At 40.6% G+C, this 27,080-nt stretch overlaps 1 protein-coding gene across 18 annotated transcripts in view; it reads left to right on the top strand.

Annotated features, from left to right (window-relative positions):
- MSRA (methionine sulfoxide reductase A) overlaps positions 1 to 27,080 on the top strand; it is an 813,898-nt gene that overhangs the window by 253,186 nt on the left and 533,632 nt on the right. The window contains exon 2 of one of the 18 annotated variants that reach the window (XM_064272634.1): positions 7,727 to 7,889. The exons of the other annotated variants lie outside the window; for them this stretch is intronic. The gene's annotated coding sequence lies outside the window, so the exon portion shown is untranslated. The remainder of the gene's footprint in view (positions 1 to 7,726; positions 7,890 to 27,080) is intronic. 18 annotated transcript variants of the gene reach the window in all.

The following is a 27,080-nucleotide window of genomic DNA, read 5'->3' as shown; positions in this document are numbered from 1 at the left end:
TAGAGACCCTGTTGAGTCGATTCTGATTCATAGTGACCCTATGTACAACAGAATAAAACACTGCATGGTCCTGTGCCATCTTCACAATTGTAGAGACCCTATAAACCAAACCTGTTGCCGTCGAGTCGATTCCGACTTAGAGCAACCCTATAGGACAGAGTAGAACTGCCCCATAGAGTTTCCAAGGAGTGCCTGTTGGATTTGAACTGCTGATCTGTTGGTTAGCAGCCATAGCACTTAACTACTATGCCACCAGGGTTTCCAGAGACCCTACAGGAGATAGCAAAACGGCCTCATATTGTTTCCAAGACTGTAAATCTTCACAGAGGCAGACTGCCATATCTTTCTCCCATGGAGCAGCTGATGAATTCGAACTGCCAACCTTTCGGTTAGCAGCTTAATGCTTTAACCATTGCACCACCAGGGTGCCAAGTTTCTTGTAGGAGCTGCAAATATTTGGGTCTGCATAGGTACTAAGGAGAGAAGATGGAGGTTCAGTTTCTCTCTCTAATGGTGGGACTCAGAGCTCTGGGACTTGGTCCCTTTGTCTTTCAGGTAAAGGATGGGACTGAATGGTCTCTGTGGGTACTTTCCACTCTAACAGTTATTTATGATTATAATGCTTGTTGTATCTGCACCTTTCAGTCATTAAGAAAAGAAAGAAAGTTTTGCCTTGGAGTGGCAATGAGAAGAATATGAAGTCTAGACTCTAAGAATGATGTTTGTTTTAAGAAATATAATGGTGTCTTATTCTGTTATATTCTGAAGCCAGTGTCTTCTCATACATTCTTGTAACGTGCAGAGCACCTAGTATTTTAACTTTTTTTTAAACCATAGTTGTTCTAACAGATAAACTCTGAAATCTTAGCGGTCCAGCAAAACAGAAATTCATTTTTTTGCTTACATAAAGCCCAGTTGGCTTGGGGTGGGTGCCATTCTGTTCCATGTAGTTAGTTGTTCAGGGATCAAGGCTGAGGGAGATGTGGGGCTGCCTTGAGAATCACTGCTCCGGTGTTGCCCTCGCCTTCTTTGGACCACAACTATGGCTGTTTAGAGTCTGTGTGCTTCTCCAGCCCCTGCTTAGGTAGATCTCAGGATGCCCTGTGTTTGGAGCTGGCCTGGATGTCATTTTTCTTTCTCTGGAGGCAGCCACCTACTGATGCCTTTGCCCTGAGCATGATAAAAATGCCCCATTTCCACGAGACTTTCCTGGGTTGTGAGAAGAACTAGTACCCTTGATCCTGTTTGGATCAAGGCTTAGAATACATGTACCTGTGGGGTACTTGTTTTTCTTTTGATGCTGCCACAGCTAGGAGTCCTAGAGTGGGGACTTTGTTTTCTGTAATGAACACCGGAATACATAGTCTGATACAGTCTTGATTTCCTGGTTTGCTCTTAATAAATTGTTTTATTGGAAAAGAATGAAATTTTACCTACTTAGAAAGGTCTGGGTTGTGTGTTCACTAAAGCCTTGGCCCACTGGAGCCCAGCAAAGCATTCCAAAAAGGGCAGACAAAAATGGTCTCTTTCCTAAGATCCACCCCATGCTTACCTTGAGCTCTCCTGCTCAGCAGTGGTATTAGTTTTGACACTCTGTCCCCGCTTGCTTGGTTCTCTGCCACCCTAAAATTTCTGTTTTTGTTTTTCCTTTTCTTATTGCACTTTAAGTGAAAGTTTATAATTCAAGTCACTTTCTCATATAAAAACTTACACGCATATAGTTATGTGACCCTTGTTGCTCTCCCCATAATGTGACAGCACTCTCCTCCTCTCCACTCTGTATTTCCTGTGTCCATTCAGTGAGCTTCTGTCCTCCTCTACCTTCTCATCTCGCCCACTTAGGCGCTGCCCACTTAGTCTTTTTCAATCTCTTCTTTTGTTATAGGTTTATTTAGTTGTTCTATCTCTGGTATTTTATGTAGGTAGTGAGTTTCTAGAAATTTGTCCATTTCCTCTAGGTTTTCAAATTTGTTAGAGTTCAATTTTTCATAGTAATCGGATATGATTCTTTTAATTTCAGTTGGGTCTGTTGTGATATTGCCCATCTCATTTCTTATTTGGGTTATTTATTTCCTCGTCTGTTTTTCTTTTGTCAATTTGGCCAGTGGTTTATTGATTTTGTTGATCTTTTCAAGGAACCAGACTATGGTCTTATTAACTCTTTCAATTGTTTTTCTATTCTCTATTTCATTTATTTCTGTCCTAATTTTTATTATTTGCTTTCTTCTGGTGCCCAGGTGTTTCTTTTGCTGCCCTCTTTCTGTTTGTTCAACTTGTAGGGATTATTCTTTGATTTTGGCCATTTGTTCTTTTTGGATGTGTGCATTTATTGCTATAAATTGATGTCTAAGTACTGCTTTTGCTATGTCCCAAAGGTTCTGGTAGGAAGTATTTTCATTCTCATTTGATTCTATGAATTTCTTTATTCTGTCCTTAATTTCTTCTATACCCCAATTGTTTTTGAGCAAGATGTTGTTCAGTTTCCATGTGTTTGATTTTTTTTCCTTGCTTTTTCTGTTATGGATTTCTGCTTTTATGGCTTTATGGTCAGAAAAGTTGATTTGTAATATTTTGATGTTTTGAATTCTGTTAAGGCTTGCTTTATGGCCTAATATGTGGTCTCTTCTGGAGAATGCTCCATGTGCGTTGGAAAAGAAAGTATACTTGGCTGCTTTTGGGTGGTGTGTTCTGCATGTCTTTGAAGTCAAGTTGGTTGACTGTGGTGTTTAGATCCTCCGTGTCCTTACTGAGCTTCTTTCTGGATGTTCTTTCCTTCACCAAAAGTGGTGTGTCGAAGTCTTCCACTAATTATTGTGGAGCTGTGTATCTCTATTTTCAATGCTGTTAGAGTTTTATGTATTTTGGAGCCCTATTGTTGGGTGTGTAAATATTTATTATGGTTATGTCCTTCAGGTGTACTGACCCTTTAATCATTATATAGTGTCCTTCCTTATCCTTTGTGGTGGATTTTACTTTAAACTGTATTTTGTCAGAGATTAATATTTCCACTCCTGCTCTTCTTTGATTATTGTTTGCTTGATATATTTTTTTCCATCCTTTCAGTTTTAGTTTGGGTCTTTAAGTCTAAGGTCTTTCTCTTGGAGGCAGTATATAGACAGGCCGTGTTTTTTAATCCATTCTGCCACTCTCTGTCTCTTTATAGGTGCATTTAGTTCATTTACATTCAGTGTAATTATTGATAGGTATGAGTTTAGTGCTGTGGTTTTGATGTCTTTTTTTTTTTTCATGTTGTTGACAGATTCTTTTTTCCACTCAATTTTTTGTGCTGAGTCATTTTTCTTCATGTATTTTCCTGTTTTTTATTGTTGTTGATTTTGTTTTTGCCGAGTACTTATGTTTTTCTTGTATTTTATTTTGATGTGTAAGGTTGTTAGTTTCCTTTGTGGTTACCTTAATATTTACCCCTATTTTTTTAAGTTTAAACCAGTCTTTCATTTCTTTACATCACCTTGACTTCCTCTCCATATGAAAGATCTATGACTACATTTTTTTAGTCCCTCTTTTTTGTTTTAATGTCATCACCTTTTACATAATGACATCTCTGTTTCCCTGTTTGGAGCGTTTAACTTTGATTTGTTTTTGTGATTTCACTATCTGGGTATGTATCTCATTGCTCTGTCCTATATTCTAGTCTTGGGTTGTTATCTGATGTTATTGATTTTCTAAACGGAGGACTCCCTTTAATATTTTTTGTAATTTTGGTTTGGTTTTTGCAAATTCCCTAAAGTTCTACTTATCTGGTATTGCCCTAATTTTACCATCATATTTGAGAGACAGTTTTGCTGGGTATATATAATTCTTGGCTGGCAGTTTTTTTTTCCTCCAAGGCTTTATATATGTCATCCCATTTGCCTTCTTGCCAGCATGGTTTCTGCTGAGTGGTCTGAGCATAGTCTTATTGACTCTCCTTTGTAGGTGACGTCTTGTTTATCCCTAGCTGCTCTTAAAATTCTCTCTTTATCTTTGGTTTTGGCAAGTTTGATCATAATACGTCTTGGTGACTTTCTTTTGGATCTACCTGTGTGGGATTTGATGAGTACCTTGGATAGATATCTTCTCATCTTTACAATATCAGGGAAGTTTTCTGCCTACAAATCTTAAATTGTCTCTGTATTTTCTGTTATCCCCTCCTTCCCCATTCTGGCACTCTCATCAGTCATAGGTTATTCCTCTTGATAGAGTCCCACATAATTGGAAGTTTTCTTCATTAAAAAAAAAATTCTTTTGTCTGAATTTTATTCATATATGTTGGTGGCAGGTGCTTTATCTTCAGTCTTACTAATTCTGACTTCCGTTGCCTCAATTCTGCTCTTATGACTTTCTATTGTGTTGTCTAATTCTGAAATTTTATTGTTCATGTTCTTGATTTTTGTTTGCTGTCTCTCTATAGATTCTTGCAGCTTATTTGTCTTTATGCCCTTCTCTAATCTTTTTAAGTTCCTTTGTTGCTTTGTCTGTGTGCTCCTTGGCTTGTTCTGCATTTTGACTGATCTCCTTCCTGATCTCTTGAAGAGTCCTGTATATTACACTTTTGTATTTTACCTCTTGTAATTCCAGGATATTCTCTTCATCTGGAAGATTTCTTTATTCTTTGTTTTGGGAGCTTGGTGAAGCCATCATGGTCTGCCTCTTTATGTGATTTGATATCGACTGTTGTCTCCAAGAAAACCCTGGTGGCATAATGGTTAAGTGCTACAGCTGCTAACCAAAGGGTCAGCAGTTTGAATCTGCCAGGCGCTCCTTGGAAAGTCTATGGGGCAGTTCTACTCTGTCCTATAGGGTCGCTATGAGTCGGAATCGACTTGACGGCACTGGGTTTGGTTTTGGTTGTCTCCGAACCATCAATAAATTATTTTATTATTTAATGTTTGCTTACTGTGTCCTAGTTTCTTGTTTTGTTTTGATATGCCCAAATAAGTTGCATGAGTGAGCTAGTTTGATTATTGGCACCTTTGAAGCTCTAATGCCCTGTCACCAGGTGGTTAGAGCTGTTACTAGGTATGTGAACCCAGTTGTCCATTTAATTTTATTATATGTGTTCAACTTATGTGTCCAGGTAGCCAGTCACCAAGTGTGTGGTACAGGCTCTCACCTATAGTCTTAGATGAGCAGGTGTGATTGGTGTAGGCACAGGTGTCTGGCTGCAGTAGGGGGTCATGTGCTGAGTAAGGCAGGGGGATGTCAACTACACCTGAGTGTCTGTGAGGAAAGCATGTCCATGTTCCCTAGATCACCTAGTTGGGTGGGTTTTGCAACTGGACTATGGACACCCAATACTGTTGGCTTTTTAAGGACTGGGAGGCATCACTTATCCTTGGTCCCCTGTCGTAGGTGGCTAGGTGGTATGGGTGGAGCTACCAGTCCTCAGGCCCCAGATGTGATTAGGGGAGGACCCTGCTTAATAGGCAGAGCAGTGTCAAACGTCGTGAACCTACCTTTCCACCATATAGCTGAAACAATTGAAGTTAGACTTCCGGTATATACCCTATTGTACTGTGCTGATGAGGGCCTATATTGTTGAAATGGGCCCAGACAGGTCTATGCAGGCATGAAAGGCATTCAAAATCCATGGACCCCTGATATCTGTGCCTAGGCAAAGGAGCTCTTTCTGCCTTGAGTTCCCAGTTTAGGGGCGCTGGTGGATTATTTTTCCTGTTCGTTAATTTGTTTCCTTTCTAAGCCAGGAGAATGGCTCAGGACATGGCATGGTTCCTAGCAATGGGTCCTACGTCCAGCCCAGGCAATGCAGCTATAACTAAAGCCGGCCCGGGACCCAGGGCGGAACAGGGAGGAGTCAGGTAAATGGGGGAGAGTTTTTTTCCCAAAGGGGTGTTTTTTGATCCCCGTGGTAGATTAGATGCATGTACTTATCTTTTGCCGATTAATCGCTGCTGTTCACTGATTCTGGAGTTGTGAGTAGATTCTCTGGCACTCGGTCTCTCCTGATATGGAAAACATGTCCTGAATGCCACTGCTTGCCTCAACACTGGCACCAATGGATCCTGGCCTGCAGAGTGCTGGTTCCCACTGGGTCAGGTCTGGCAGCTCCTCGCTGCTTCTCAACTGTCTGTGCCTCTGCCTGCCACTCAGTCTGATTCCTCAACTTTGTCTTTGATGTTCACGGCTCTTAGATTGTCATATATAATTGATTCACTTGTTTTTTTGGGGTCTTTGTTGTAAGAGGGACCACAGGAAGTGTTTGACTTATCCGCCATCTTGGCCCTGCCTCCCACCTTAAGGGTTTTTATATAGTCAAATGTGAATACCTAAGTTATATACAATTCACATATTTATTACTATCAAGCATTGTTTGAACTTGTTTTTTTTATTTCCTTCATTTGAATGCGTTGAAGAAGACATGAAACCAGATGTTTTCAGAAGCAAGAGGATTAAGAGCTGTGCTAGTATGCTCTGCCTACTTCTTCACCGCTTCCAAATATTGCCAGAGTTTTGAAACCTGCCACTACGCTCTTTTTAGCTGATTTGCTGAACTTGACCTCTTGCCCATGACCTATACCTTGATATCTTCCGTTCCAGTCTTTCTTTCTGGGCTCACCTATCAAATTTACAGTTAGTCCTGCAAATAGATAATATCTATACCCTCAATAAACTTGTATACAGATGGAGAAGACAGAAAATAACCAGTAATCAAATGTATATGGTAGTTTTTGAGCACGGTTAGATTAACCAGTAAGCAAGGTATGCACAGGCTTGCAGTAACAAGGTACATATGGGCTTAATTATGTTTTCTTACTAACTGGTAGTGTACAGTTTTACATGGGTTTCACCACATCTGAAATTGTGCACTAAAGGTTAGTAAATAAACAAAAGTAAGCCTGTGTGTACCTTGCTTACTGGGGACTCCATCCCTGTTTTTGACTAGTGTTTGTGTAGAAACCTGAATTAAATGAGAAACTGAGTCAGGCAAATACATGCAGGAAGAGTGTTCTAGAAGGCAGTTGGAATAGCAAGTGTAAAGACCTTGTGGTAACAATCTTGATAAGCTGAAAAGACAGTGCGATGGTGGGTATGGCTAGAGAGGAGTGAAATGAGGCTGGAAACCAGTCAGGGACAGATGGGGGCAAGATTGACAGTAGCTTTCGGTCAAAGTGAAGACGGGAATGTAACCTAAATGATGGGCAGCCTCAGGGAATTTTGAAGTTGGAGGCTGATGTAATTTTATTAACATTGAAGAGAATTATTCAGGTTGCTCACTGGAGGATACACTGAGGTGGTGGGGGACCTAAAGAGAGGGCAAAAGTTAAATCAGGAGGCACTTTCATTAGTGGCAGAAATTCGAGGCTGTTGGACTAAAGGCCTAGTTCCTTGATGAACTGGTTGAGTAGTGATAGAGGTGGTAGGATGTGGTTCTACTCATATATTTTGAAGGTTGAACAAGCGGGACTTACTGCTGTTTGGAAGAGATAGTTTCTCTGAGAATATTCAGTGCCCTGGAGCCTAACTTAAATCCATGCTCCTATATGTGAATGGTCTTTCCTCCATGATCTCTGTGCATTGGCCTGACAATGCGGTAGGTGTGCATTTGAGGTCATTTTTGTTGTTGTAAGGTGCTGTTGCGTCAATTCCAACTCATAGTGACCCTATGTACAACAAACACTGCCCAGTCCTATGCCATCCTCACAGTCATTGCTATGTTTTAGCCACCTTGTCAGCCCATCTCATTGAAGGTCTTCCTCTTTTTCAGTGACCCTCTACTTTACCAAGCATGATGTCCTTCTCCAGGGACTGATCCCTCCTGAAAACATATGCAAAGTATATAAGACGAAGTCTCGCCATCCTCCCTTCTAAGGAGCATTCTGGCTATACTCCTTCCAAGACAGATTCGTTTATTCTTCTGGCAGTCCCAGGTATATTCAAAATTCTTTGCCAACACCACAATTCAAAGGCATCAATTCTTCTTCAGTCTTCCTTATTCATTGTCCAGCTTTCACATGAAGCCACTGAAAATACCATGGCTTGGGTCAGGAGCATTTAGTACTCAAATGACATCTTTGTTTTTTCACACTTTGAAGAGGCCTTTTGCAGCAGATTTGTCCAATGCAATACATTGTTTGATTTCTTGACTGGTGCTTCCAAGGGTGTTGATTTTAGATCCTAGTAAAATGAAATCCTTGACAACGTCAATCTTTTCTCCGTTTATCATGATGTTGGTTATTGGCCCTATTGTGAGGATTTTTGTTTTCTTTATGTTGAGATATAATCCATACTGAAGGCTGTAGTCTTTGATCTTTGTCAGTAAGTGCTTCAGTCCTCTTTCAGCAAGCAAGATTGTATCATCTGCATAATGAAGGTTGTTAATGAGTCTTCCTCCAATCCTGGTGCCATGTTCTTCTTCATGTAATCCAGCTTCTCAGATTATTTCCTCAGCATACAGATTGAATAAGTGTAGTAAAAGGATACAGTCCTGATGCCCACTTTTCCTGATTTTAAGCCACACAGTATTCCTTTGTTCTATTCGAACAACTGCCACTTGGCCTGTGTACAGGTTCTGCTTGAGCACAATTAAGTGTTCTATAATTCTCATCCTTTGTAGTGTTATCCATAATTTGTCATGGTCCACACAGTTGAATGCCTTTCCATAGTCAATAAAACAGAGCTAAACATCTTTCTGGTATTCTCTGCTGTCAGTCAAGATCCATCTGATATCAACAGTGATATCCCTTGTCCCACATCCTTTTCTGAATCCACCACTTGTCTGTCAGTTTCTTGTGTTGTGGTGGGTTGCGTATTGCTGTGATGCTGGAAGCTATGCCACTGGTATTTCAGATACCAGCAGGGTCACCCATGGTGGACAGGTTTCAGTGGAGCTTCCAGATAGACAGTAGGACCTGACGACCTACTTCTGAAAAAAAATGGCCAGTGAAAGCCTTACAAATATCAGCAGAACATTGTTTTATATAGAGTAGTCCCCCATTATCTGCAGAAGATGCATTCCAAAACCCCCAGTAGATGCCTGAAACCACAGATAGTACCGAACCCTATATTTTGTGTTTTGTCCTGGCTTCTCCTCTTTTGGGTCCCTCACAGGCTGCACTCAATGTTCTGGCCAAGGCTGAGGCCTCATCTGAAGGTTTGACAGGGGAAGGATCTGCTTCCGTGCTTACTTATATGATTGTTGGCAGTCAGTTCCTCTAGGTTGTTGGACTGAGGTCCTCAGTTCCTTGCTGGCTGTTGTCTGGAGACCACCCTCAGTTCCTTGCCACATGGCCCTCTCCAACATGGCAGCTTGCGTCATTAAAGCATGTAAGAGAGAGAGTTTATTAGCAAGACAGAAATCATAGTCTTTTGTAACTTAATCATGGAAGTGGTATACCCTCAATGTTGCCATATTCTATTAGTTAGAAACAAGTCATTCAAGGAAAAGGGATTACACAAGGTGTTACAGATTGAATTGTGTTCCCCCCAAAATATGTGTTGTAATCCTACATTCTGTGCCTGTGGTTTAAATCCCATTTGGGAATAGGTTGTCTTTGCTATGTTAATGAGACAGGATTAGTGTAGGGTGTCTTAAATCAATCCCTTTTGAGATATAAAAGAGATTATGCAAGCAAGTGAAAGGATCAGAGGTGGGGAAAAACACATGCCAAGCCACGTGGAGATCTCTAAGGAACCAGGAAGCAGAAGTTGAAGAGACAAGTACCTTCCTCCAGAGCCAACAGTGAGAGAAAGCCTTCGTCTAGAACCAGCTCTCTGAATTCGGACTTCTAGCCGAATTTCTGTTTGTTAAAGCCAACTGTCTGTGGTATTTCTGTTATAGCAGCGCTAGATAACTAAGACACAAGGCCATAAGGAGATGGAGGTGGGGGTCATGGGAGTCCATCCTAGAGACTGTGTCATGGATTGAATTGTGTCCCCCCCATAATATCTGTCAACTTCGCTAGGTCATGATTCCCTTGTATTGTCTACCATTTTATCTTCTGATGTGATTTCCCTATATGTTGTAAATCCTATCACTACAATGTAATAAGATGGATTAGCAGCAGTTATATTGATGAGGTCTACAAGATTAGGTAGTGTCTTAAGCCAATCTCTTTTAAGATACAAAAGAGAGAAGTGAGCGGAGAGACAGGGGAACCTCATACCACCAAGAAAGCAGTGCTGGGAGCAGAGCACATCCTTTGGACCCAAGGTTCCTGAGCTGAGATGCCCCCAGACCGAGGGAAGACTGATGACAAGGACCTTCCTGCAGAGCCAACAGACAGAGCCTTCCTCTGGAGCCAATGCCCTGAATTCGGACTTCTAGCCTACTGGACTGTGAGAGAATAAACTTCTCTTCATTGAAGCCATCCACTTGTGGTATTTGTGTAATAGCAGCACTAGATGACTAAGACAGACTGCCTGCCACATCTGTGAATCGTGGATTGACTCACAGAATATTACAGCAGAATCATCCTGGACCCTTCTTGTTTCTTACAGATGAGGAACCTAACACTCAACAAGGTGATGTGACTTGCCCAAGACCATAGCTAGTATGAGGTAGAGCTGGGACTTATGATTTAGAACCCAGTGGAGTGTCAGTGGATTATATTTAGCCTGCCACAAAGCTGACAGCTTGTGGTTTTTATGCTTGCAGTTTCAACCTTGGGATTTTATTCATCTGCACATTTTAAATGCCCTGCCACCACCTGGAGATCCCAGGCCAAAGTCCTGGGATATAAATGCCCCATCTGGGGCTCTGTTTGAGACTCAAGATGTTAAGGCTTAAAAAAAAAAAAAAAGGCTTACCTATGTTAAATTCTGTGTTTTCTGTACTTTTTTCCTTTCTTGCATCAATATGTCTTTAAAGCATATAATGTAGTTTAGAGCAAGCCTTTAAAGCAACACAAAGCATGATCGAATTAGCCATCTCACTTGTCTTTGACATTTTCTTTTATAGTTTCATTTAATGCCATGAAGAGACCACCATGTTAAGAGCCTTCAATTTTATAGTTTAGTTTATCTTAAATCTGAACTTTGTGTTTTCTCCTAGATCTTAAGGCCAGGGTGGCTCTCCAGACATGGTGCTGCACTGGCCCATCAGACCTGGCTATAAGTGTGTCATTTTAGGCCTCTGTCACACTAGGATATAGAAGGTGATAAAGATAGGTTAGTCATGGCCAGGACTGGGACTAAAAAAAAAAGGACTAGGTGAGAACTATTGGAAGACAGATCTATGGCATGCCACCTGGTACTTATGGCCTCAGTTTTCCAGGGACCAAAGGCGAGTAATGGGTCAGGAGGAGGTGAGAGGTTTAGAAAATGGCTGGAACGCCCACTGAGACCTACTGTAAACAGCCAGGGAAGAATCCTACAACAAAGAAGCCAGAACAGTTGTTGGGAGTCCATGGTACCCACAGTCAATGACAGGCCAAAAGTCTGCGAGCTTGAAGCAGTGGCGTTCAAGGCAAAATGGTGTAAAATATGGAAGCTCAGATAGAGCAGAATAGCAACACTGGTGAGCAGAGAGCAGTGGCAAAGACATTTGCCCCTGGACTTTTTTTTTTTTTAAAGAATCTTTCATGGTAGCCCAGGCCTGGATATAGAGGCATGGTGTCCTTTCTGTTAGCTGGAATAGAAGCAGGTGTGCATCAGGAAAGGAAAGCTGAGGCTGTTGCTATTGGTGTTAGTTGTAGAATTTACTTTCCCTCATTGCACTCTTTACATAGCCAGCTTTGAAATAATTTTCCCCCTCTTAAAGATTTGTAGAATACAAACCTCTTCCCATGAAGCATAAGAAATCAATTTTCTGTGTCTAGGAACTGTGAACCCTGATAACTATATTCCCTCTAAATGTAGAAGGTTTTCTTAAAAAAAAAAACTATGTTTAAAAAAAAACAAACAAAACCAAACCCATTGCCATTGAGCCAATTCTGACTCATAGAGACCTACAGGATAGAGTAGAATGCCCCATAGGGTTTTCAAGGCTGTAATCTTTACAGAAGCAGACTGCAACATCGTTCTTCTGCAGAGTGACAACTAGTGGGCTTGAACTGTCGACCTTTCAGTTGGCAGCCTAGCGCTTAACCACTGTGCCACCGGGGGTCCTAATGTTATATTCAGTGAAAATAGCAGAAGAGCCCCCTTTCTTTCCAGGCCAGGATCAAATAGCTTAATTTACATAGAATTCTAGGGTTACTTTTAAAATATTTCCCTGATCAGTTCTTTTAGAAACTGGCAAGAAAATTTTTAATGGTAAAGAAATATTTAAAACAACAATAAAGATTCCTTAGATTTGTCTGATACTTTAAGCTTACCATGCCCATCTTCCCATATATTACCACCTGATCCACATAAAAATCTGGGCGGGCAGGTAGAGCATATGTGACCTAATTTGATGGAAGATGTCAAGATCTAGATTGAGAAAAGTTAAGTGATGTGTCAAAGGACACACAGCTATATGTTATACAACTAATAACTATATGCAGCCAGGCTTCATACCTAAGTCTTCTGACTTCAAATCCAATGCTCAGATTGAGCAGCCTGATTCTATCACCCACTCTTTGAGAGAAAGAAAGGGTGAAAGAAGAAAAAGGAAGTAAATGACATTGAATAAAATATGAGAATAAATAGTTTACATGCATAGCATTATGATCTTTATTGCAGAGCTGAGATCTGGTTCATGCCTTCTGCTCTTTGTGAATATTCCCAACATTTACCATGAAATCCTTTCTCTGCAGAGCCCCTGCTGATCTCCCATCTCTGGAAGTTGGCTGTGCCCTTAGTGAATGTGAACCCCCTTGTGGACAATTGGTGATTGAAGGACAGCTGGCTGCAAGGGGCAGTTCATCACTATGCATCACGGCTGGGAACTAGCAGTCATTAGAATTCGTTATAAATGCCTCAGAGTCCCAGGAATGTCACTTAATTCTCACTGAGCAACTGGAAGATGCTACCAGCTGTGGATCTAGGGTTTCCCCCAAAGATTTTACCTGAGAATCAGGGACAAGTAGGTCACGTGGTCTGATGATGAGTGGAGGTAAGGCAGAAACGCCTGTTTCTACTTCAGAATAGATACTCTGTGGGCACAGTTTAACCCTTAATGCCCCTAATGGGCCAAGGAATACTCAAGAGTGTCTTTGAGAGTCATTGGAAAGAGGGGCATGAACAGAGAAGCGAGAGAAATAACCAAAGGAAGAGTGAAGGAGAGAGTTATACATGGTATTTTATACCTTCAATATGGGACCCCAGATTGCTTTCCAAGGTTATGGGTCTTGATTGCCTGCAATATCTCTGACTGAGTCTTAGATGATGGCCCAAACTAATCATTCAGTCAGTCCCCGGGACCTTTGTTCCCTAAGTTCACTCAATCTCAGATGTTGTCTCAGGCTGGGTTCTCTGGACAAGCAAAACCAGTGAAGTGAGAGATTTATATCAAGAAAATGATGCATGTGTTAATAAAGGCTGGAAAGTCCCAAGTCCATGGGTCAGGTGTCAGGCTAGAGGCTTCTCCTCACTCACGTAACTTCAGGAGCTCAGAAACCCAAGATCTGCAGGTCAGATGGCAGGCTACTGGCTCATAGGCTATAAAAGAGGCTGGCAAATTCGAGATTGGTAGGTAAGATGGCGGGCTGCTGGCTCATAGGCTGCAGAGATCACTGAATCCCAAGATCATCAGGCAATATGGCAAGCCTCTGGCTGAAGTTCCACGAACCAGAGATCAGATGATGACGCGCCGGATGCAGGATCTAGAGCAAGCAAAAGCCAGCAAACTTTTCTAGAAAGTCTATATTGGATGCAGGCCATCCCCCAAGGAAAATCCCTTTCAACTGCTTGGCTGCTCATAGCAAATCTCATCGTGGAGGCAATTAGATCATTACATAACTGCCAAACTATGTCATAACTGCCAAACCATTGAGAATCATGGCTCAGCCAAGTTGACACACAACTTTAACCATCACAGATGTCTTCCTTTCTTCCCTAGTTTTTTACCTATGGAAACCATACTCATCTTTCAAAGCTCAACTGTAATGCTAGGACCAAGGACTTTCATGTGGATCATTTCCTCAGAAGTCTTACAATAGCTCCATAAGTTGATATTGTTTTCATTCATTTTTCAGATAAGGGAATTGAAACTCAGAAGGTTATGTGATTTGCTCAAAGACACAGTTCTGGTGGTGAGTAGAGCCCACTAGAACTCCCCATACAGTTCTTTTGACTCTCCAGCCAAGGCTCCTTCCACATTATGCTCCACTCGTATCTTATTGGCCTTCCCCTTGCTGATAATATGGTTGTACTGGGCTTGGACACAGTGGTGAAATTAGCCAGGTTTGATTCCTGTGCTCCTGGCCCTTTCTCGTGAAGCCTTTCAAAAACAGTTGCCTTTGAATTGGTTCTGACTCAGGGAGACCCCATGGTTTTCGATGACTGATTTTTTGGTAGCAGATTGCTAGGTCTTTCTTCGGAGGTGCCTCCGAGTGGCTGTGAACCTCCAGCCTTTCAGTCACCAGCTGAATGCATTAGCTGTTTGCATCAGTCAGGAACCCCGTGAAGCCTTTAACTAGCATATTATTTACCTCTTTACTGGAACAGTAACTTCTCCGTGCCCTCACATTCTCATCCTTTTCTGTCCTATCTCTCAGAGTTTTGTTCTAGGACAGGGGTCAGCAAACTTTTCCTGTAAAGGTCCAGATAATAAATATACTACACTTTCCAGGCCATACTGTCACTGTTGCAACTATTCAGCTCTGCTTCTTTATTGTGAAAGCAGCTATAGATGATATATAAATCAATGAGTGTGACTGTGTTCCAATAAAACTTTATTTAGACACTGAAATTTGAATTTCATATGATTCGCATGTGTCATAAAATAATCCTCTGATATTTTTCAACTATTAAAAAAAATGAAAACCATTCTGAACTCATGGGCCTTACAAAAGCGGGTGGCAAACTGGATTTGGCTAGAGGGCGATAGTTTGCCAGCCCCCATTCTAGGAAATAATTGGATAGTAAACATGTACCTTTGGGTAAAATTGTCACTGTGTTAGGTCTCCTGGAAGCACCGACAATTAAGTCTTTGATTGCAGGTGAAAGGCTTTGTCATCTCCTAAAGGGATTTTTGGGCAGTTGTGGCCGTGATGGTGGGGTGGGAGAGGTGATACCAAGGACATAGCTGCCTATGTGTAAAATAAGGTCAGGCTTGCTGTGCTATTATTGTCTCTCTAGTGAAAATGTTAGGTTTAAACCCTATTTTGTCATTTGTGTTTGAGCTCTGTGTAGAGAAAAACATCTTGCTTTTTGTTTTTCGAAAATATCTTTTTGCGTGCGCTGTCATCAGCCATTCTGATTGTTGATTTTGTAAATTCATACTTTTTAGTATTGTTAGAGGGATCGCTTTTTTTGTAAACAATTTCGTGAAGTTTTTATTTCAGTTTGTACCTACATGGAGTTTCAGTTTTAGTTAAACTTTTAATCTCAACTAGATTTTTAAGATATGGGCACCTGCCATTATACTAGAGAGGACTACTTTAGACTCCTTTAATGTGAAAACTGCAGCAAAGGGTCCAATAAGCTGCTGTCTACCTTCTTTTGGCCATGAAGATCAATGGTTGACCTACCTCCGCATGGTCTCTAAGTGATTCACAGTAACTATGGAACCTGGGCCTTTGCATTGCCTGAAACTTGGTCTGTGGTCTCTTGAAGTTTGCTTTTTACCCACTCTTGAGTGCACCCTAGAGTAAAAGCTTTCATAAAAAGTTACACCAGCTTGTGGAATTTGGAAAGAAGCACAGGAAAGGAAATGGAAATTTAATAAGGAACTTGATGGCTCTCACTAGTCGCCAAGCTATCTTCTGCACCCAGCCTCCCCCACTCCAATGTTGTTTGTTAGCAACTTTACTAAGAATGCTGCAGCTAGGGTACTATGTAGGTGCTTGATTATATAGTCACCCTTCAAAATGAACATTCCACAGCCCAAAAGGAATGTTTATGTAATGTATTTCTGTACAAATGTGCAACTGATAATCTGAGAAAATGAAAAATAAGTAGTTTGTCCATTGTAATAAAAAGGCGCAACTTATTCCTCTGTATTTCTTCCCAAAGTGTTTTAATTATAGTTAAATGTTAATAGTAAGCAGTGGAAAAAGAATAAAATCAACAAATCATTATTATTTTTAAATTAATCTTAAAGCTTTAAGTGTATTAGGTAAACATGTTTCCCTGTCAGCATGGAGTTTATACTCTGGCTATTTCTCTGTTTGAGGTAGTTCTGTAGTAGTTCTACTGTACTAAAGGCCTCTTGGAGCCCTGGTGGCCGAATGGTTAAATACTTGGCTGATAACTAGTGGCTACACAGGAGAAAAGACCTGGAGATCTGCTCCCATAAAGATTATAGCCTAGGAAACCCAATGGGCAGTACTACTCTGTCCCATAGGGTTGCTGTGAGTCAGAATTGACTTGATGGCATGGAACAACTAAATGACAAAGTCCTCTTGCCCATGCTAGTACCAGGGCTTCCACTGCACACCTATGCCACTGGTTGCAGATGGCCTGCTCCCCAGCGTGCATTCTGGAGGGTGGTCTATTGCTTGCCCAGCATCTCCAGATCAGCTCTGGCCTGGCCAAACCACTGAATTTCTCAGCTTTATGGTGGGCCAAACCACACATTCTCCAGTGAGGTCTGAGCACCTTCTTAGTTAGTCTCTCTCAGCCTGAGGGTACTATAGTTTCCTTCAGGCCTTCAAACTGGCTCATTCTAGTTTGACCCGCTGCTGAGAATTTGCATTTGCACCCCAGATACACTGATTCAGAATCTACATTTTAACAAGATCCCCAGGTGATTATTTTGTACCCTCAGGTGATATATTACAATCACCTGGGGATCTTGTTAAAATGTAGATTCTGATTCAGTATATCTGGGGTAGAAAGAGAAATTTTCAGTAGGGGGTCGAACCAAAGCGAACCAGTTTGAAGGCCTGGTTTCCTTTTATCGTATAGCTATTATTTTATCATAGTCTATAATTCTTTATGTTAAACTTCCCCTTTTTAGCCCCAATATATAGCATAAATAGATTACCAGGATTAACTAAAAGTGCACACACAGAAGAAAATGAACTACATAAATGAGACCTCCTAGAAATTAAACACTTGTGCTTCGTAAAAAACTTCTCCAAAAGAGTAAAAGAGAATGTACAGCTTGGGAAAATTTTTTTGGCTACGACATATTCAACAAGGGTTTAATCTCTTTAAAATTTATAGAAAACTTCAACATCTCAACAACAACAAATAATCCAATTAAAAAATGGACAAAGGAAATGAACAGAGACTTCACCAAAAAAGACATTCAGGCTGCTAACAAACGTATGAAGAAATGCTCACAATCATTAGCAGTTAGAGAGATGCAAATCAAAACTACAATGAGATATCGTCTTACCCCAACATTACTGGCACTAATTAAAAAAACAGAAAATAACAAATGTTGGCAAGGATGTGGGGAGATTGGAACTCGTGGAACTAGTGGGAATGTAAAATGGTACAACCGCTATGGAAAACGGCATGGCACTTCCTTAAAAAGCTAGAAATAGAACTATCACATGATCCAGCAATCCCGCTACTAGGTATATGCCCTAAAGAAGTAAGAGCTGTGACACAAATGGACACATGCACACCCATGTTCATTGCAACATTATTCACAATAGCAAAAAGGTGGAAGGAACCTAAGTGCCCATTAACAAACTGTGGGACGTACACACAATGGAATATTACGTACAAAGAATAATGACAAATCCATGAAACATCTCACAACATGGATCAATCTGGAGGGCATTATGTTAGGTGAAGTAAGTCAATAACAAAAAGACAAATAGTATATGAGACACCTTTTACAAAGTAACAACAAAAGGTTTATACACAGGAAAAGGAAAAAAAAAAAGATAAAAAAGATGCTTTGATAGTTACCAAGGATGAAGGTGGGGCGGGGGGCAGGGAAAATTATGAAAGAGGTAGTAGGCATGAGTTAATACCGGTGAAGGGAAAGGCAATATACAATATGGGAGAAGTCAGCACAACATGACCAAGGCAAGAGAGGACACTAAGGGGAATGCAGGAATAAAAGACAACTATGGAGCCCTGCCTGGTGGTGCAATGCTAAAAGTAAGGGCTGCTAACTAAAAGGTCAGCAGTTTGAATCCACCACCATTCCTTGAAAACCCTACGGGGCATTTCTCCTCTTTCCTGTAGGATCACTATGAGTCCAAATCAACTTGATAGCAATGGGTTCGTTTTTGATGCTGTCTACTATAAAAATAGTATAGACAATCCTGCAACAATACAATCAACAAACAATAATCTATGAATTTATACATAGATATGCCAAGAAGTGAGGGAGAGGGTAAGGGAACACACCCACCAGCAGATACAGGTTTGGAGGTAGAAATTTCTAAATACATGTGTAGGTGCTCCTTAGATATGAATATAGACAATAGAGCACACAAGTGGCACAGTCAGGAAAACCTCTTAGACATAACTAGATACTTCATGTGATTAAGTTCCCAGGCTTGAAGACAAAGGACCATAGACTTGGGGAACATCTGTGTCAGTTGGAACAACATAGTTCCTTTTCTTTCTTTCTTTTTTTTTTTTTTATTGTGCTTTAAGTGAAAGATTACAAATCAAGTCAGTCTCTCACACAAAAACTTATATACACCTTACTACATCCTCCCAATTGCTCTCCCCCTAATGAGACAACCCACTCCGTCCCTCCACTCTCTCTTTTCGTGTCCATTTCGCCGGCATCTAACCCCCTCTACCCTGTCATCTTCCTTCCAGGGAGGAGACACCAACATAGTCTCAAGTGTCCACCTGATCCAAGAAGCTCACTCCTCGCCAGCATCCCTCTGTCCAGTCCAATCCCTGTCTTTGGGAATGGTTCCTGTCCTGGGCCAACAGAAGGTCTGGGGACCATGACCACTGGGGTCCTTCTAGTCTCAGTCAGACCATTAAGTCTGGTCTTTTTATGAGAATTTGGGATCTGCATCCCACTGGTCTCCTGCTCCCTCAGGGGTTCTCTGTTGTGTTCCCTGTCAGGGCAGTCATCGGTTGTAGCCAGGCATCATCTAGTTCTTCTGGTCTCAGGGTGATGTAGTCTCTGGTTTACGTGGCCCTTCCTGTCTCTTGGGCTCATAATTACCTTGTGTCTTTGGTGCCCTTTATTCTCCTTTGGTCCAGGTGGGTTGAGACCAATTGATGCATCTTAGATGGCCGCTTGCTAGCATTTAAGACCCAGACGCCACTCTCCAAAGTGGGATACGGAATGTTTTCTTAATAGATTTTATTATGCCAACTGATTTGGATGTCCCCTGAAACCATGGCTCTCAAACCCCTGCTCCTGCTACACTGGCCTTCGAAGCATTCAGTTTATTCAGGAAACTTCTTTGCTTTTGGTTTAGTCCAGTTGTGCTGACCTCGCCTGTATTGTGTGTTGTCTTTCCTGTCACCTAAAGTAGTTCTTATCTACTATCTAATTATTGGTTCCCCCCTCCTACCTTCCCTCCCTCCCTCGCCCCTCTCGTAACCATCAAAGAATATTTTCTTCTCTGTTTAAACTATTTCTCTAGGGCTTACAATAGTGGTCTTATACAATATTTGTACTCTTGCAACTGACTAATTTCACTCAGCATAATGCCTTCCAGATTCTTCCATGTTATGAAATGTTTCACAGATTCATCATTGTTCTTTATTGATGCGTAGTATTCCATTGTATTGGGTAAATCTGCTGCAAAGGACCTCTTGAAAGTGTTGAAGAGCAAAGATGTCACCTTGAAAACTAAGGTACACCTGACCCAAGCCATGGTATTTTCAATGGCATCATATGCATGTGAAAGCTGGACAATGAATAAGGATGACCGAAGAAGAATTGATGCTTTTGAATTGTGGTGTTCGCGAAGAATATTGAATATACCATGGACTGCCAAAAGAATGAACAAACCTGTCTTGGAAGAAGTACAACCAGAATGCTCCTTACAGGCAAAGATAGTGAAACTGCATCTTACATACTTTGGACACGTTGTCAGAAGTAATCAGTCCCTGGAGAAGGACATCATGCTTGGTAGAGTACAGGGTCGGCGGAAAAGAGGAAGACCCTCAACGAGGTGGATTGACACAGTGACTGTAACAATGAGCTCAAGTGTAACAGTGATTGTAAGGATGGGTCAGGACCAGGCAGGGTTTCGTTCTGTTGTGCAGAGGGTCGTTATGAGTTGCACCTGACAACAACAACAACAGTATTCCGTTGTGTGGATATACCATAATTTATTTATCCATTCATCAGTTGATAGGCACTTTGGTTGCTTCCATCTTTTTGCTGTTTTAAACAGTGCTGCAATAAACACGGGTGTGCATATATCTGTTTGTGTAAAGGCTCTTATTTCTCTAGGATGTATTCCGAGGAGTGGGATTGCTGCATCATATGGTAGTTCTCTTTCTGCCTTTTTACAGAAGCGCCAAATCGATTTCCAAAGTGGTTGTACCATTTGGCATTCCCACCAGCAGTGTATAAGTGTTCCAATCTCACCACAGCATCTCCAACATTTATTATTTTGTGTTTTATGGATTAATGCCAGCCTTGTTGGAGTGAGATGAAATCTCACTATATTTTTGATTTGCATTTCTCTAATGGCTAATGATCCTGAGCATTTCCTCATGTATCTGTTAGTTACCTGAATGTCTTCTTTAGTGAAGTGTCTATTCATATCTTTTGCCCATTTTTTAATTGGGTTATTTGTCTTTTTGTAGTTGAGTTTTTGCAGTGTCACGTAGATCTTAGAGATCAGGTGCTGATCGGAAATGTCATACCTAAAAACTTTTTCCCAGTCTGGAGGTAATCTTTTTACTCTTTTGGTGAAATCTTTAGATGAGCATAGGCGTTTGATTTTTAGGAGCTCCCAGTTACCTGGTTTCTCTTCGTCATTTTTAGTAATGTTTTGTATTCTGTTTGTGCCTTGTGTTAGGGCTCTTAATGTTGTCCCTATTTTTTCTTCCATGATCTTTATGGTTTTAGATTTTATATTTAGGTCTTTGATCCATTTTGAGCTCGTTTTTGTGCATGGAGTAAGGCATGGGTCTTGTTTCCTTTTTTGCAGGTGGATATCCAGCTATGCCAGCACCATTTGTTAAAAAGACTGTCTTTTCCCCATTTAACTGTTTTGGAGCCTTTGTCAAATATCAACTGCTCATATGCGGATGGATTTATGTCTGGATTCTCAGTTCTGTTCCACTGGTCTATGTATATGTTGTCATACCAGTACCAGGCTGTTTTGACTACTGTGACGGTATAATAGGTTCTAAAATCAGGTGGAGTGAGGCCTCCCACTTTGTTCTTCTTACTCAGTAATGCCTTATTTATCCGGGGCCTCTTTCTCTTCCATATGAAGTTGGTGATTTGTTTCTCCATCTCGTTAGAGAATGTCGTTGGAATTTGGATCGGAATTGCATTAAATGTATAGATAGCTTTTGGTAGAATAGACATTTTTATAATGTTAAGTCTTCCTATCCACGGGCAAGGTATGTTTTTCCACTTTTTTAGGTCTCTTTTGGTTTCTTGCAGAAGTGTATTTTGGTTTTCTTTGTATATTTGTATATTTTATTATTATTACTATTTTGTGTAAGTCTTTTACATCTCTGGTAAGATTTATTCCTAAGTATTTTCTCTTCTTGGGGGCTACTGTAAATGGTATTGATTTGGTGATTTCCTCTTCGATGTACTTTTTATTGGTGTAGAGGAATCCAGCTGATTTTTGTGTGTTTATCTTGTATCCTGATACTCTGCTGAACTCTTCTATTAGTTTCAGTAGTTTTCTGGAGGATTTCTTAGGGTCATCTGCAAATAGGGATCATTTTACTTCTTCCTTGCCAATCTGGGTGCCGTTTATTTCTTTATCTTGCCTAAATGCTCGGGCTAGGACCTCCAGCTCAATGTTGAATAAAAGCGGTGATAAAGGGCATTCTTATCTGGTTCCTAATCTCCGGAGGAGTGCTTTCAGGCTCTCTCCATTTAGGATGATGTTGGCTATTGCGTTTGTATAAATGCCCTTTATTATGTTGAAGAATTTTCCTTCTATTTCTGTTTTGCTGAGAGTTTTTATCAGGAATGTGTATTGAACTTTGTCAAATGCCTTTTCTCCATCAATTGATAAAATCATGTGATTCTTGTCTTTTATTTGTATGATGGATTACATTAATTGTTTTTCTAATGTAGAACCATCCCTGCATACCTGTTATGAATCCCACTTGGTCATCGTGAATTATTTGATATGTTGTTGAATTCTATTGGCTAGAATTTTGTTGAGGATTTTTGCATCTAAGTTCATGAGGGATATAGGTCTGTAATTTTTTTTTTTTTCTTTTTGGTGTCTTTACCTGGTTTTGGTATCAGGGGTATGGTGGCTTCATAGAAAGAGTTTGGGAGTGTTATGTCCTTTTCTATGCTCTGAAATACCTTTAGTAGTAGCTGTGTTAACTGTTCTCTGAAAGTTTGTTAGAAGTCTGCAGTGAGGCCGTCTGGGCCAGGGCTTTTTTTGGGGGGTGGGGGTGTTTTGATTACCTTTTCAATCTCTTCTTATGGGTTTATGTACTTGTTCTACCTCTGTTTGTGTTAGTTTAGGTAGATAGTGTGTTTCTAGGAATTCATCGATTTCTTCTAAGTTTTCCAGTTTGTTAGAGTACAGTTTTTCATTGTAATCTGATATGATTCTTTTAATTTCAGTTGGGTCTGTTGTAATGTCTCCCGTCTTATTTCTTATTCGGGTTTTTGCATCCTCTCCTGTTTTTCTTTTGTCAGTTTGGCCAATGGTTTATCAATTTTATTGATTTTTTTTCAGACAATGAGCTTTTTGTCTTGTTAATTCTTTCAGTTGTTTTTCTGTTTCATTTAGTTCTGGTCTAATTTTTATTATTTATTTTCTTCTGGTGCCTGAGGGTTTCTTTTGTTCTTCTCTTTCTATTTGTTCAAGTTGTAGGGATAATTCTTTGATTTTGGCCCTTTCTTCTTTTTGGATGTGTGCATTTATTGATATAAATTGGCCTCTGAGCACTGCTTTCCCTGTGTACCAAAGGTTCTGAGAGGAAGTGTTTTCATTCTCATTGTATTCTCTGAATTTCTTTATTCCATCCTGAATGTCTTCTATCATCCAGTCTTTTTTAAGCAGGGTATTATTCAGTTTCCAAGTGTGGTTTCTTTTCCCTGCTTTTCCTGTTACTGATTTCCACTTTTATGGCTTTATGCTCAGAGAAGTTGCTTTGTAATATTTCAGTGTTTTGGGTTTTGCTGAGGCTTGCTTTATGACCTAAAATGTGGTCTATTGTAGAGAATGTTCCATGTGCACTAGAAAAGAAAGTATACGTGGTTGCTATTGGGTGGAGTGTTCTGTATTTGTCTATGAGGCCAAGTTTTTTTTTTTGTGGCTTTTAGATCTTCTGTGTCTTTATTGAGCTCTTTTCTGGAAGTCCTGTCCTTCACCGGAAGTGGTGTGTTGAAGTCTCCTACTATTATTGCGGAGCTGTCTATCTCACTTTTCAATGCTGATAGAGTTTGTTTTATGTATCTTGCAGCCCTGTCATTGGGCACATAAATATTTAATATGGTTTTATCTTCTTGGTGTATTTTCCATTTAATTATTATATACTGTCCTTCTTTATCCTTTATGATGGATTTAACTTTAATATGTATTTTGTCAGAAATTTATATTGCCACTCTTGCTCTTTTTTGATTGTTGTTTGTTTGATATATTTTTTCCATCCTTTGAATTTTAGTTTGTTTGTGTCTCTGCCTGTAAGGTTGTCTCTTGTAGGCAGCATATAGACAGACCATGTTTTTTAATCCATTCAGCCACTCTCTGTCTCTTTATTGGTGCATTTAGTCTGCTTATTCTGCGTAATTGTGGACAGGTATGAATTTAGTCCTTTCATATTAATGTCTTTTTGTGTGTGTTGTTGACAGTTTCTTCTTCCCATTTAATTTTATGTGCTGAGTAGATTATCTTTATATATTGTCCTTTCCTCATATTCGTTGTTGATTTTGTTTCTGCTGAGTCTTTTTTTTTTTCTCATATTTTATTCTGATGTGTAGGATAGTTTGTCTCCTTTGTGGTTACCTTATTACTTACCTGTTTTTCTAAACTTAAACCTGATTTTATTTCTTTGTATTGCCTTATCTTCCTCTCCATATGTAAGGTGTACAACTACATTTCTTAGTCCCTCTTTATTGTTTTAATGTTGTCTTCTTATACATAATAACATCGGTGTGAACCTGTTGTGAATGCTGTTTTTATCTTGACTTATTTTTTTGATTTCCCTGTCTCAGTTGACTTCTGATTGTTGTGTCTAGTGTTCTAGTCTTGGGTTTAAAGCTGATATTATTGATTTTCCAACCAAAGAACTGCCTTTAGTATTTCTTGTAGTTTTGGTTTGGTTTTTACAAATTCCCTAAACTTCTGTTTACCTGGAAATGTCCTAATTTCACCTTCATATTTGAGAAACAGTTTTGCTAGATGTGATTCTTGAGTGGCGATTTTTTCCATCAGTTTTGTATATAAGTCATCCCATTGCTTTCTTGCCTGCACGGTTTCTGCAGAGTAGTCTGAGTGTATTCTTATTGACTGTCCTTTGTAGGTGACTTTTTGTTTATCCCTAGCTGGTCTTAAAATTCTCTCTTTATCTTTGGTTTTGGCAAGTTTGATTATATCTTGGTGACTTTAGTTTAACATCTACTTTACGTGGAGTTTGATGAGCGTATTGGATAGAGATCTCATTTTTCATGATATCTGGGAAGCTTTCTGCCAACAAATCATCAACAGTTCTCTCTGTATTTTCTGTTATCCCTCCCTGTTCTGGTACTTCAATCACTCATAGTTTGTTTCTCTGGATAGAACCCCATGTGATTCTTAAGTTTTCTTTGTGTTTTTTGTAATTCTTTTATCTGATTTTTCTTTAAATATTTTAGTGACAAGTGATTTATCTTCATGTTCAGAAATTCTGGCTTCTACTTGCTCAGTTCTGCTCCTCTGACTGTCTACTGAGTTGTCTATTTCTGTGATTTTATTGTTAATCTTCTGAATTTCTGATTGTTGTCTGTCTATGGATTTTTCAAGCTTATTAAATTTTTCATTAAGATCCTGAATAATGTTTTTATTTCTTCAGTTGCTTTATCTGTGTGTTACTTGGCTTGTTCTGTGTATTGCCTGATTTCCTTCCTGATGTCTCGAAGGGTTCTGTATATTAATCTTTTGTATGCTGCCTCTGGTAGTTCCAGGAATGCACTTTCGTCTAGAAGGTCCCTGGATTCTTTGTTTTGAGAGCTTGTACAGGTGATCATGGTCTGTTTCTTTATGTGACTTGATATAGACTGTTGTCTCCGAGTCATCTATAAGTTATTATATTAGTTTATTTTATGTTTGCTTACTGTGTCCTGGCGTCTTGTTTTGTTTTGATATGGCCAAATGGGTTGCTTGAGTGAGGTAGCTTGATTATTTTCACCTTTGGATCTCTGACGTCCTGTCCCTAGATGACTAGAGCTGTTATCAGGCATATCAGTCCAGGCGTCCACTCACTTTTCTTGTACGAATTCAGTTCAGGTGTCCAGGTAGCTGATCATCAAGTGTGTGGTACAGGCTCTGTCCTACAGTCTTAGAGGGGCAGGAATGGTTGGTGTAGGTACCGATATCTGGTTGCAACATGAGGTCACACTCTGAACAAGGCAGGGGGCTGACAGTCATCCCCCAAGTGTCTCTGAGGAAAGCACGTGCCTGTTCCCTAGAGTGTACAGCTGGGTGGGTTCTCCAGATGGACCATGGGAACAAATGTTTTTGGTTGTAAGGAATGGGAGATAGCAGTTATCTTTGGACAGCTGTCACGGGTGGCTGGGTGACCTAAGTGGAGCTGCCAGTCCTTAGGCCCCAGATGTGGGTAGGTGAGGCCCTGTTTAATAGGCAAACACCCACCTCTCCACCACACAGCTGAAGCGGTTGGATTTTGCCAACAAGGGCCTGTGCTCCTGAAGTAGGTCTACACAGGTCCATGCAGAGGGGAAAGGTACTCAAAGTCCTTGGACCGTTTATACCTGGACAGGAGCCGCTTGTATCCTAGCTCCCCTGGTTAGTGGAGCTGGCAAATAATTGCAAATTTATTCCTTCTCCAAGGCTGGGAGGAATGCGCTCAACAGGGCCTATTTCAAGCCCCGGGGAATCAACAACTGCTGAAGCTGACTTGGGGCCAGGGGGGCCTGGTAAAAGATACGCAACTACTTAGCTTTAGCTGAGAGTGCCGTTCTTCTCTGGTTCTGGAGGTGTGAGTAGGCTGTGTGGCTGGCTGCTTCTCCCTGAGGACACTGTGGCCAAACACTAGTACCTGCCCACAGCTGCTGCTCCTGGAATGGTGCCTGAGGGCTCCTCAAGATTCAGGTCTGGTAACTCCTCTCTGCTTCTGAAATGTCTCTTTCTCCCTCTTCCCCTCAGTTTGTTTCCTAAGCTTGCCTTTGTTGTTCAGGACTCATAGCTTGTCGTAAATATACTCATTTCACTTGTTTTTTTTGGGTCTTTCTTGTAAAGAGGGCTCGCTGGAAGCATCTGTTTATTCTGCTGTCTTGGCTCCGCCTCCCTGGAACAACATAGTTCTTAAAGACAATGTTCTACATCTTACTTTGGTGAGTAGTTTCTTGGGTCTTAAAAGTTTGCCAGTAGCCATCTAAGATACAGCTATTGATCTCTTGTAGTCTGGAGCAAAGAGATGGAAAAATACTAAAGATTCAAGGGCGCAAATTAATCCAAAGGACTAATGGACCACATGAACCACATCTAACTTTACCCTAAGACCAGAAGAACTAGATGTGCCCAGCTACCATCACTGACCACTCTGAAAGGAATCACAATAGAGGGTCCAGGGCAGAGTGGGAGAAAATCACAGAACAAAATTCAAATTCACAAAAAAAGTCCAGACTTACTGATGTGACAGAGACTGGAAGAACCTCCAAGACTATGGCCTCTGGACACCCTTCTAACTCAGGCTTGAAGCCACTCCCGAAATTCACCTTTCATCCAAAGATTAGGCAGGCCTTTAAGACAAACAATAACACT

This window comes from Loxodonta africana, chromosome 19, assembly GCF_030014295.1.
Source record: "Loxodonta africana isolate mLoxAfr1 chromosome 19, mLoxAfr1.hap2, whole genome shotgun sequence".
Classification (NCBI taxonomy): Eukaryota; Metazoa; Chordata; class Mammalia; order Proboscidea; family Elephantidae; genus Loxodonta; species Loxodonta africana.
The sequence above is the reverse complement of the archived record's forward strand: the minus strand, read 5'-3'. Positions and strand labels throughout refer to the sequence as shown.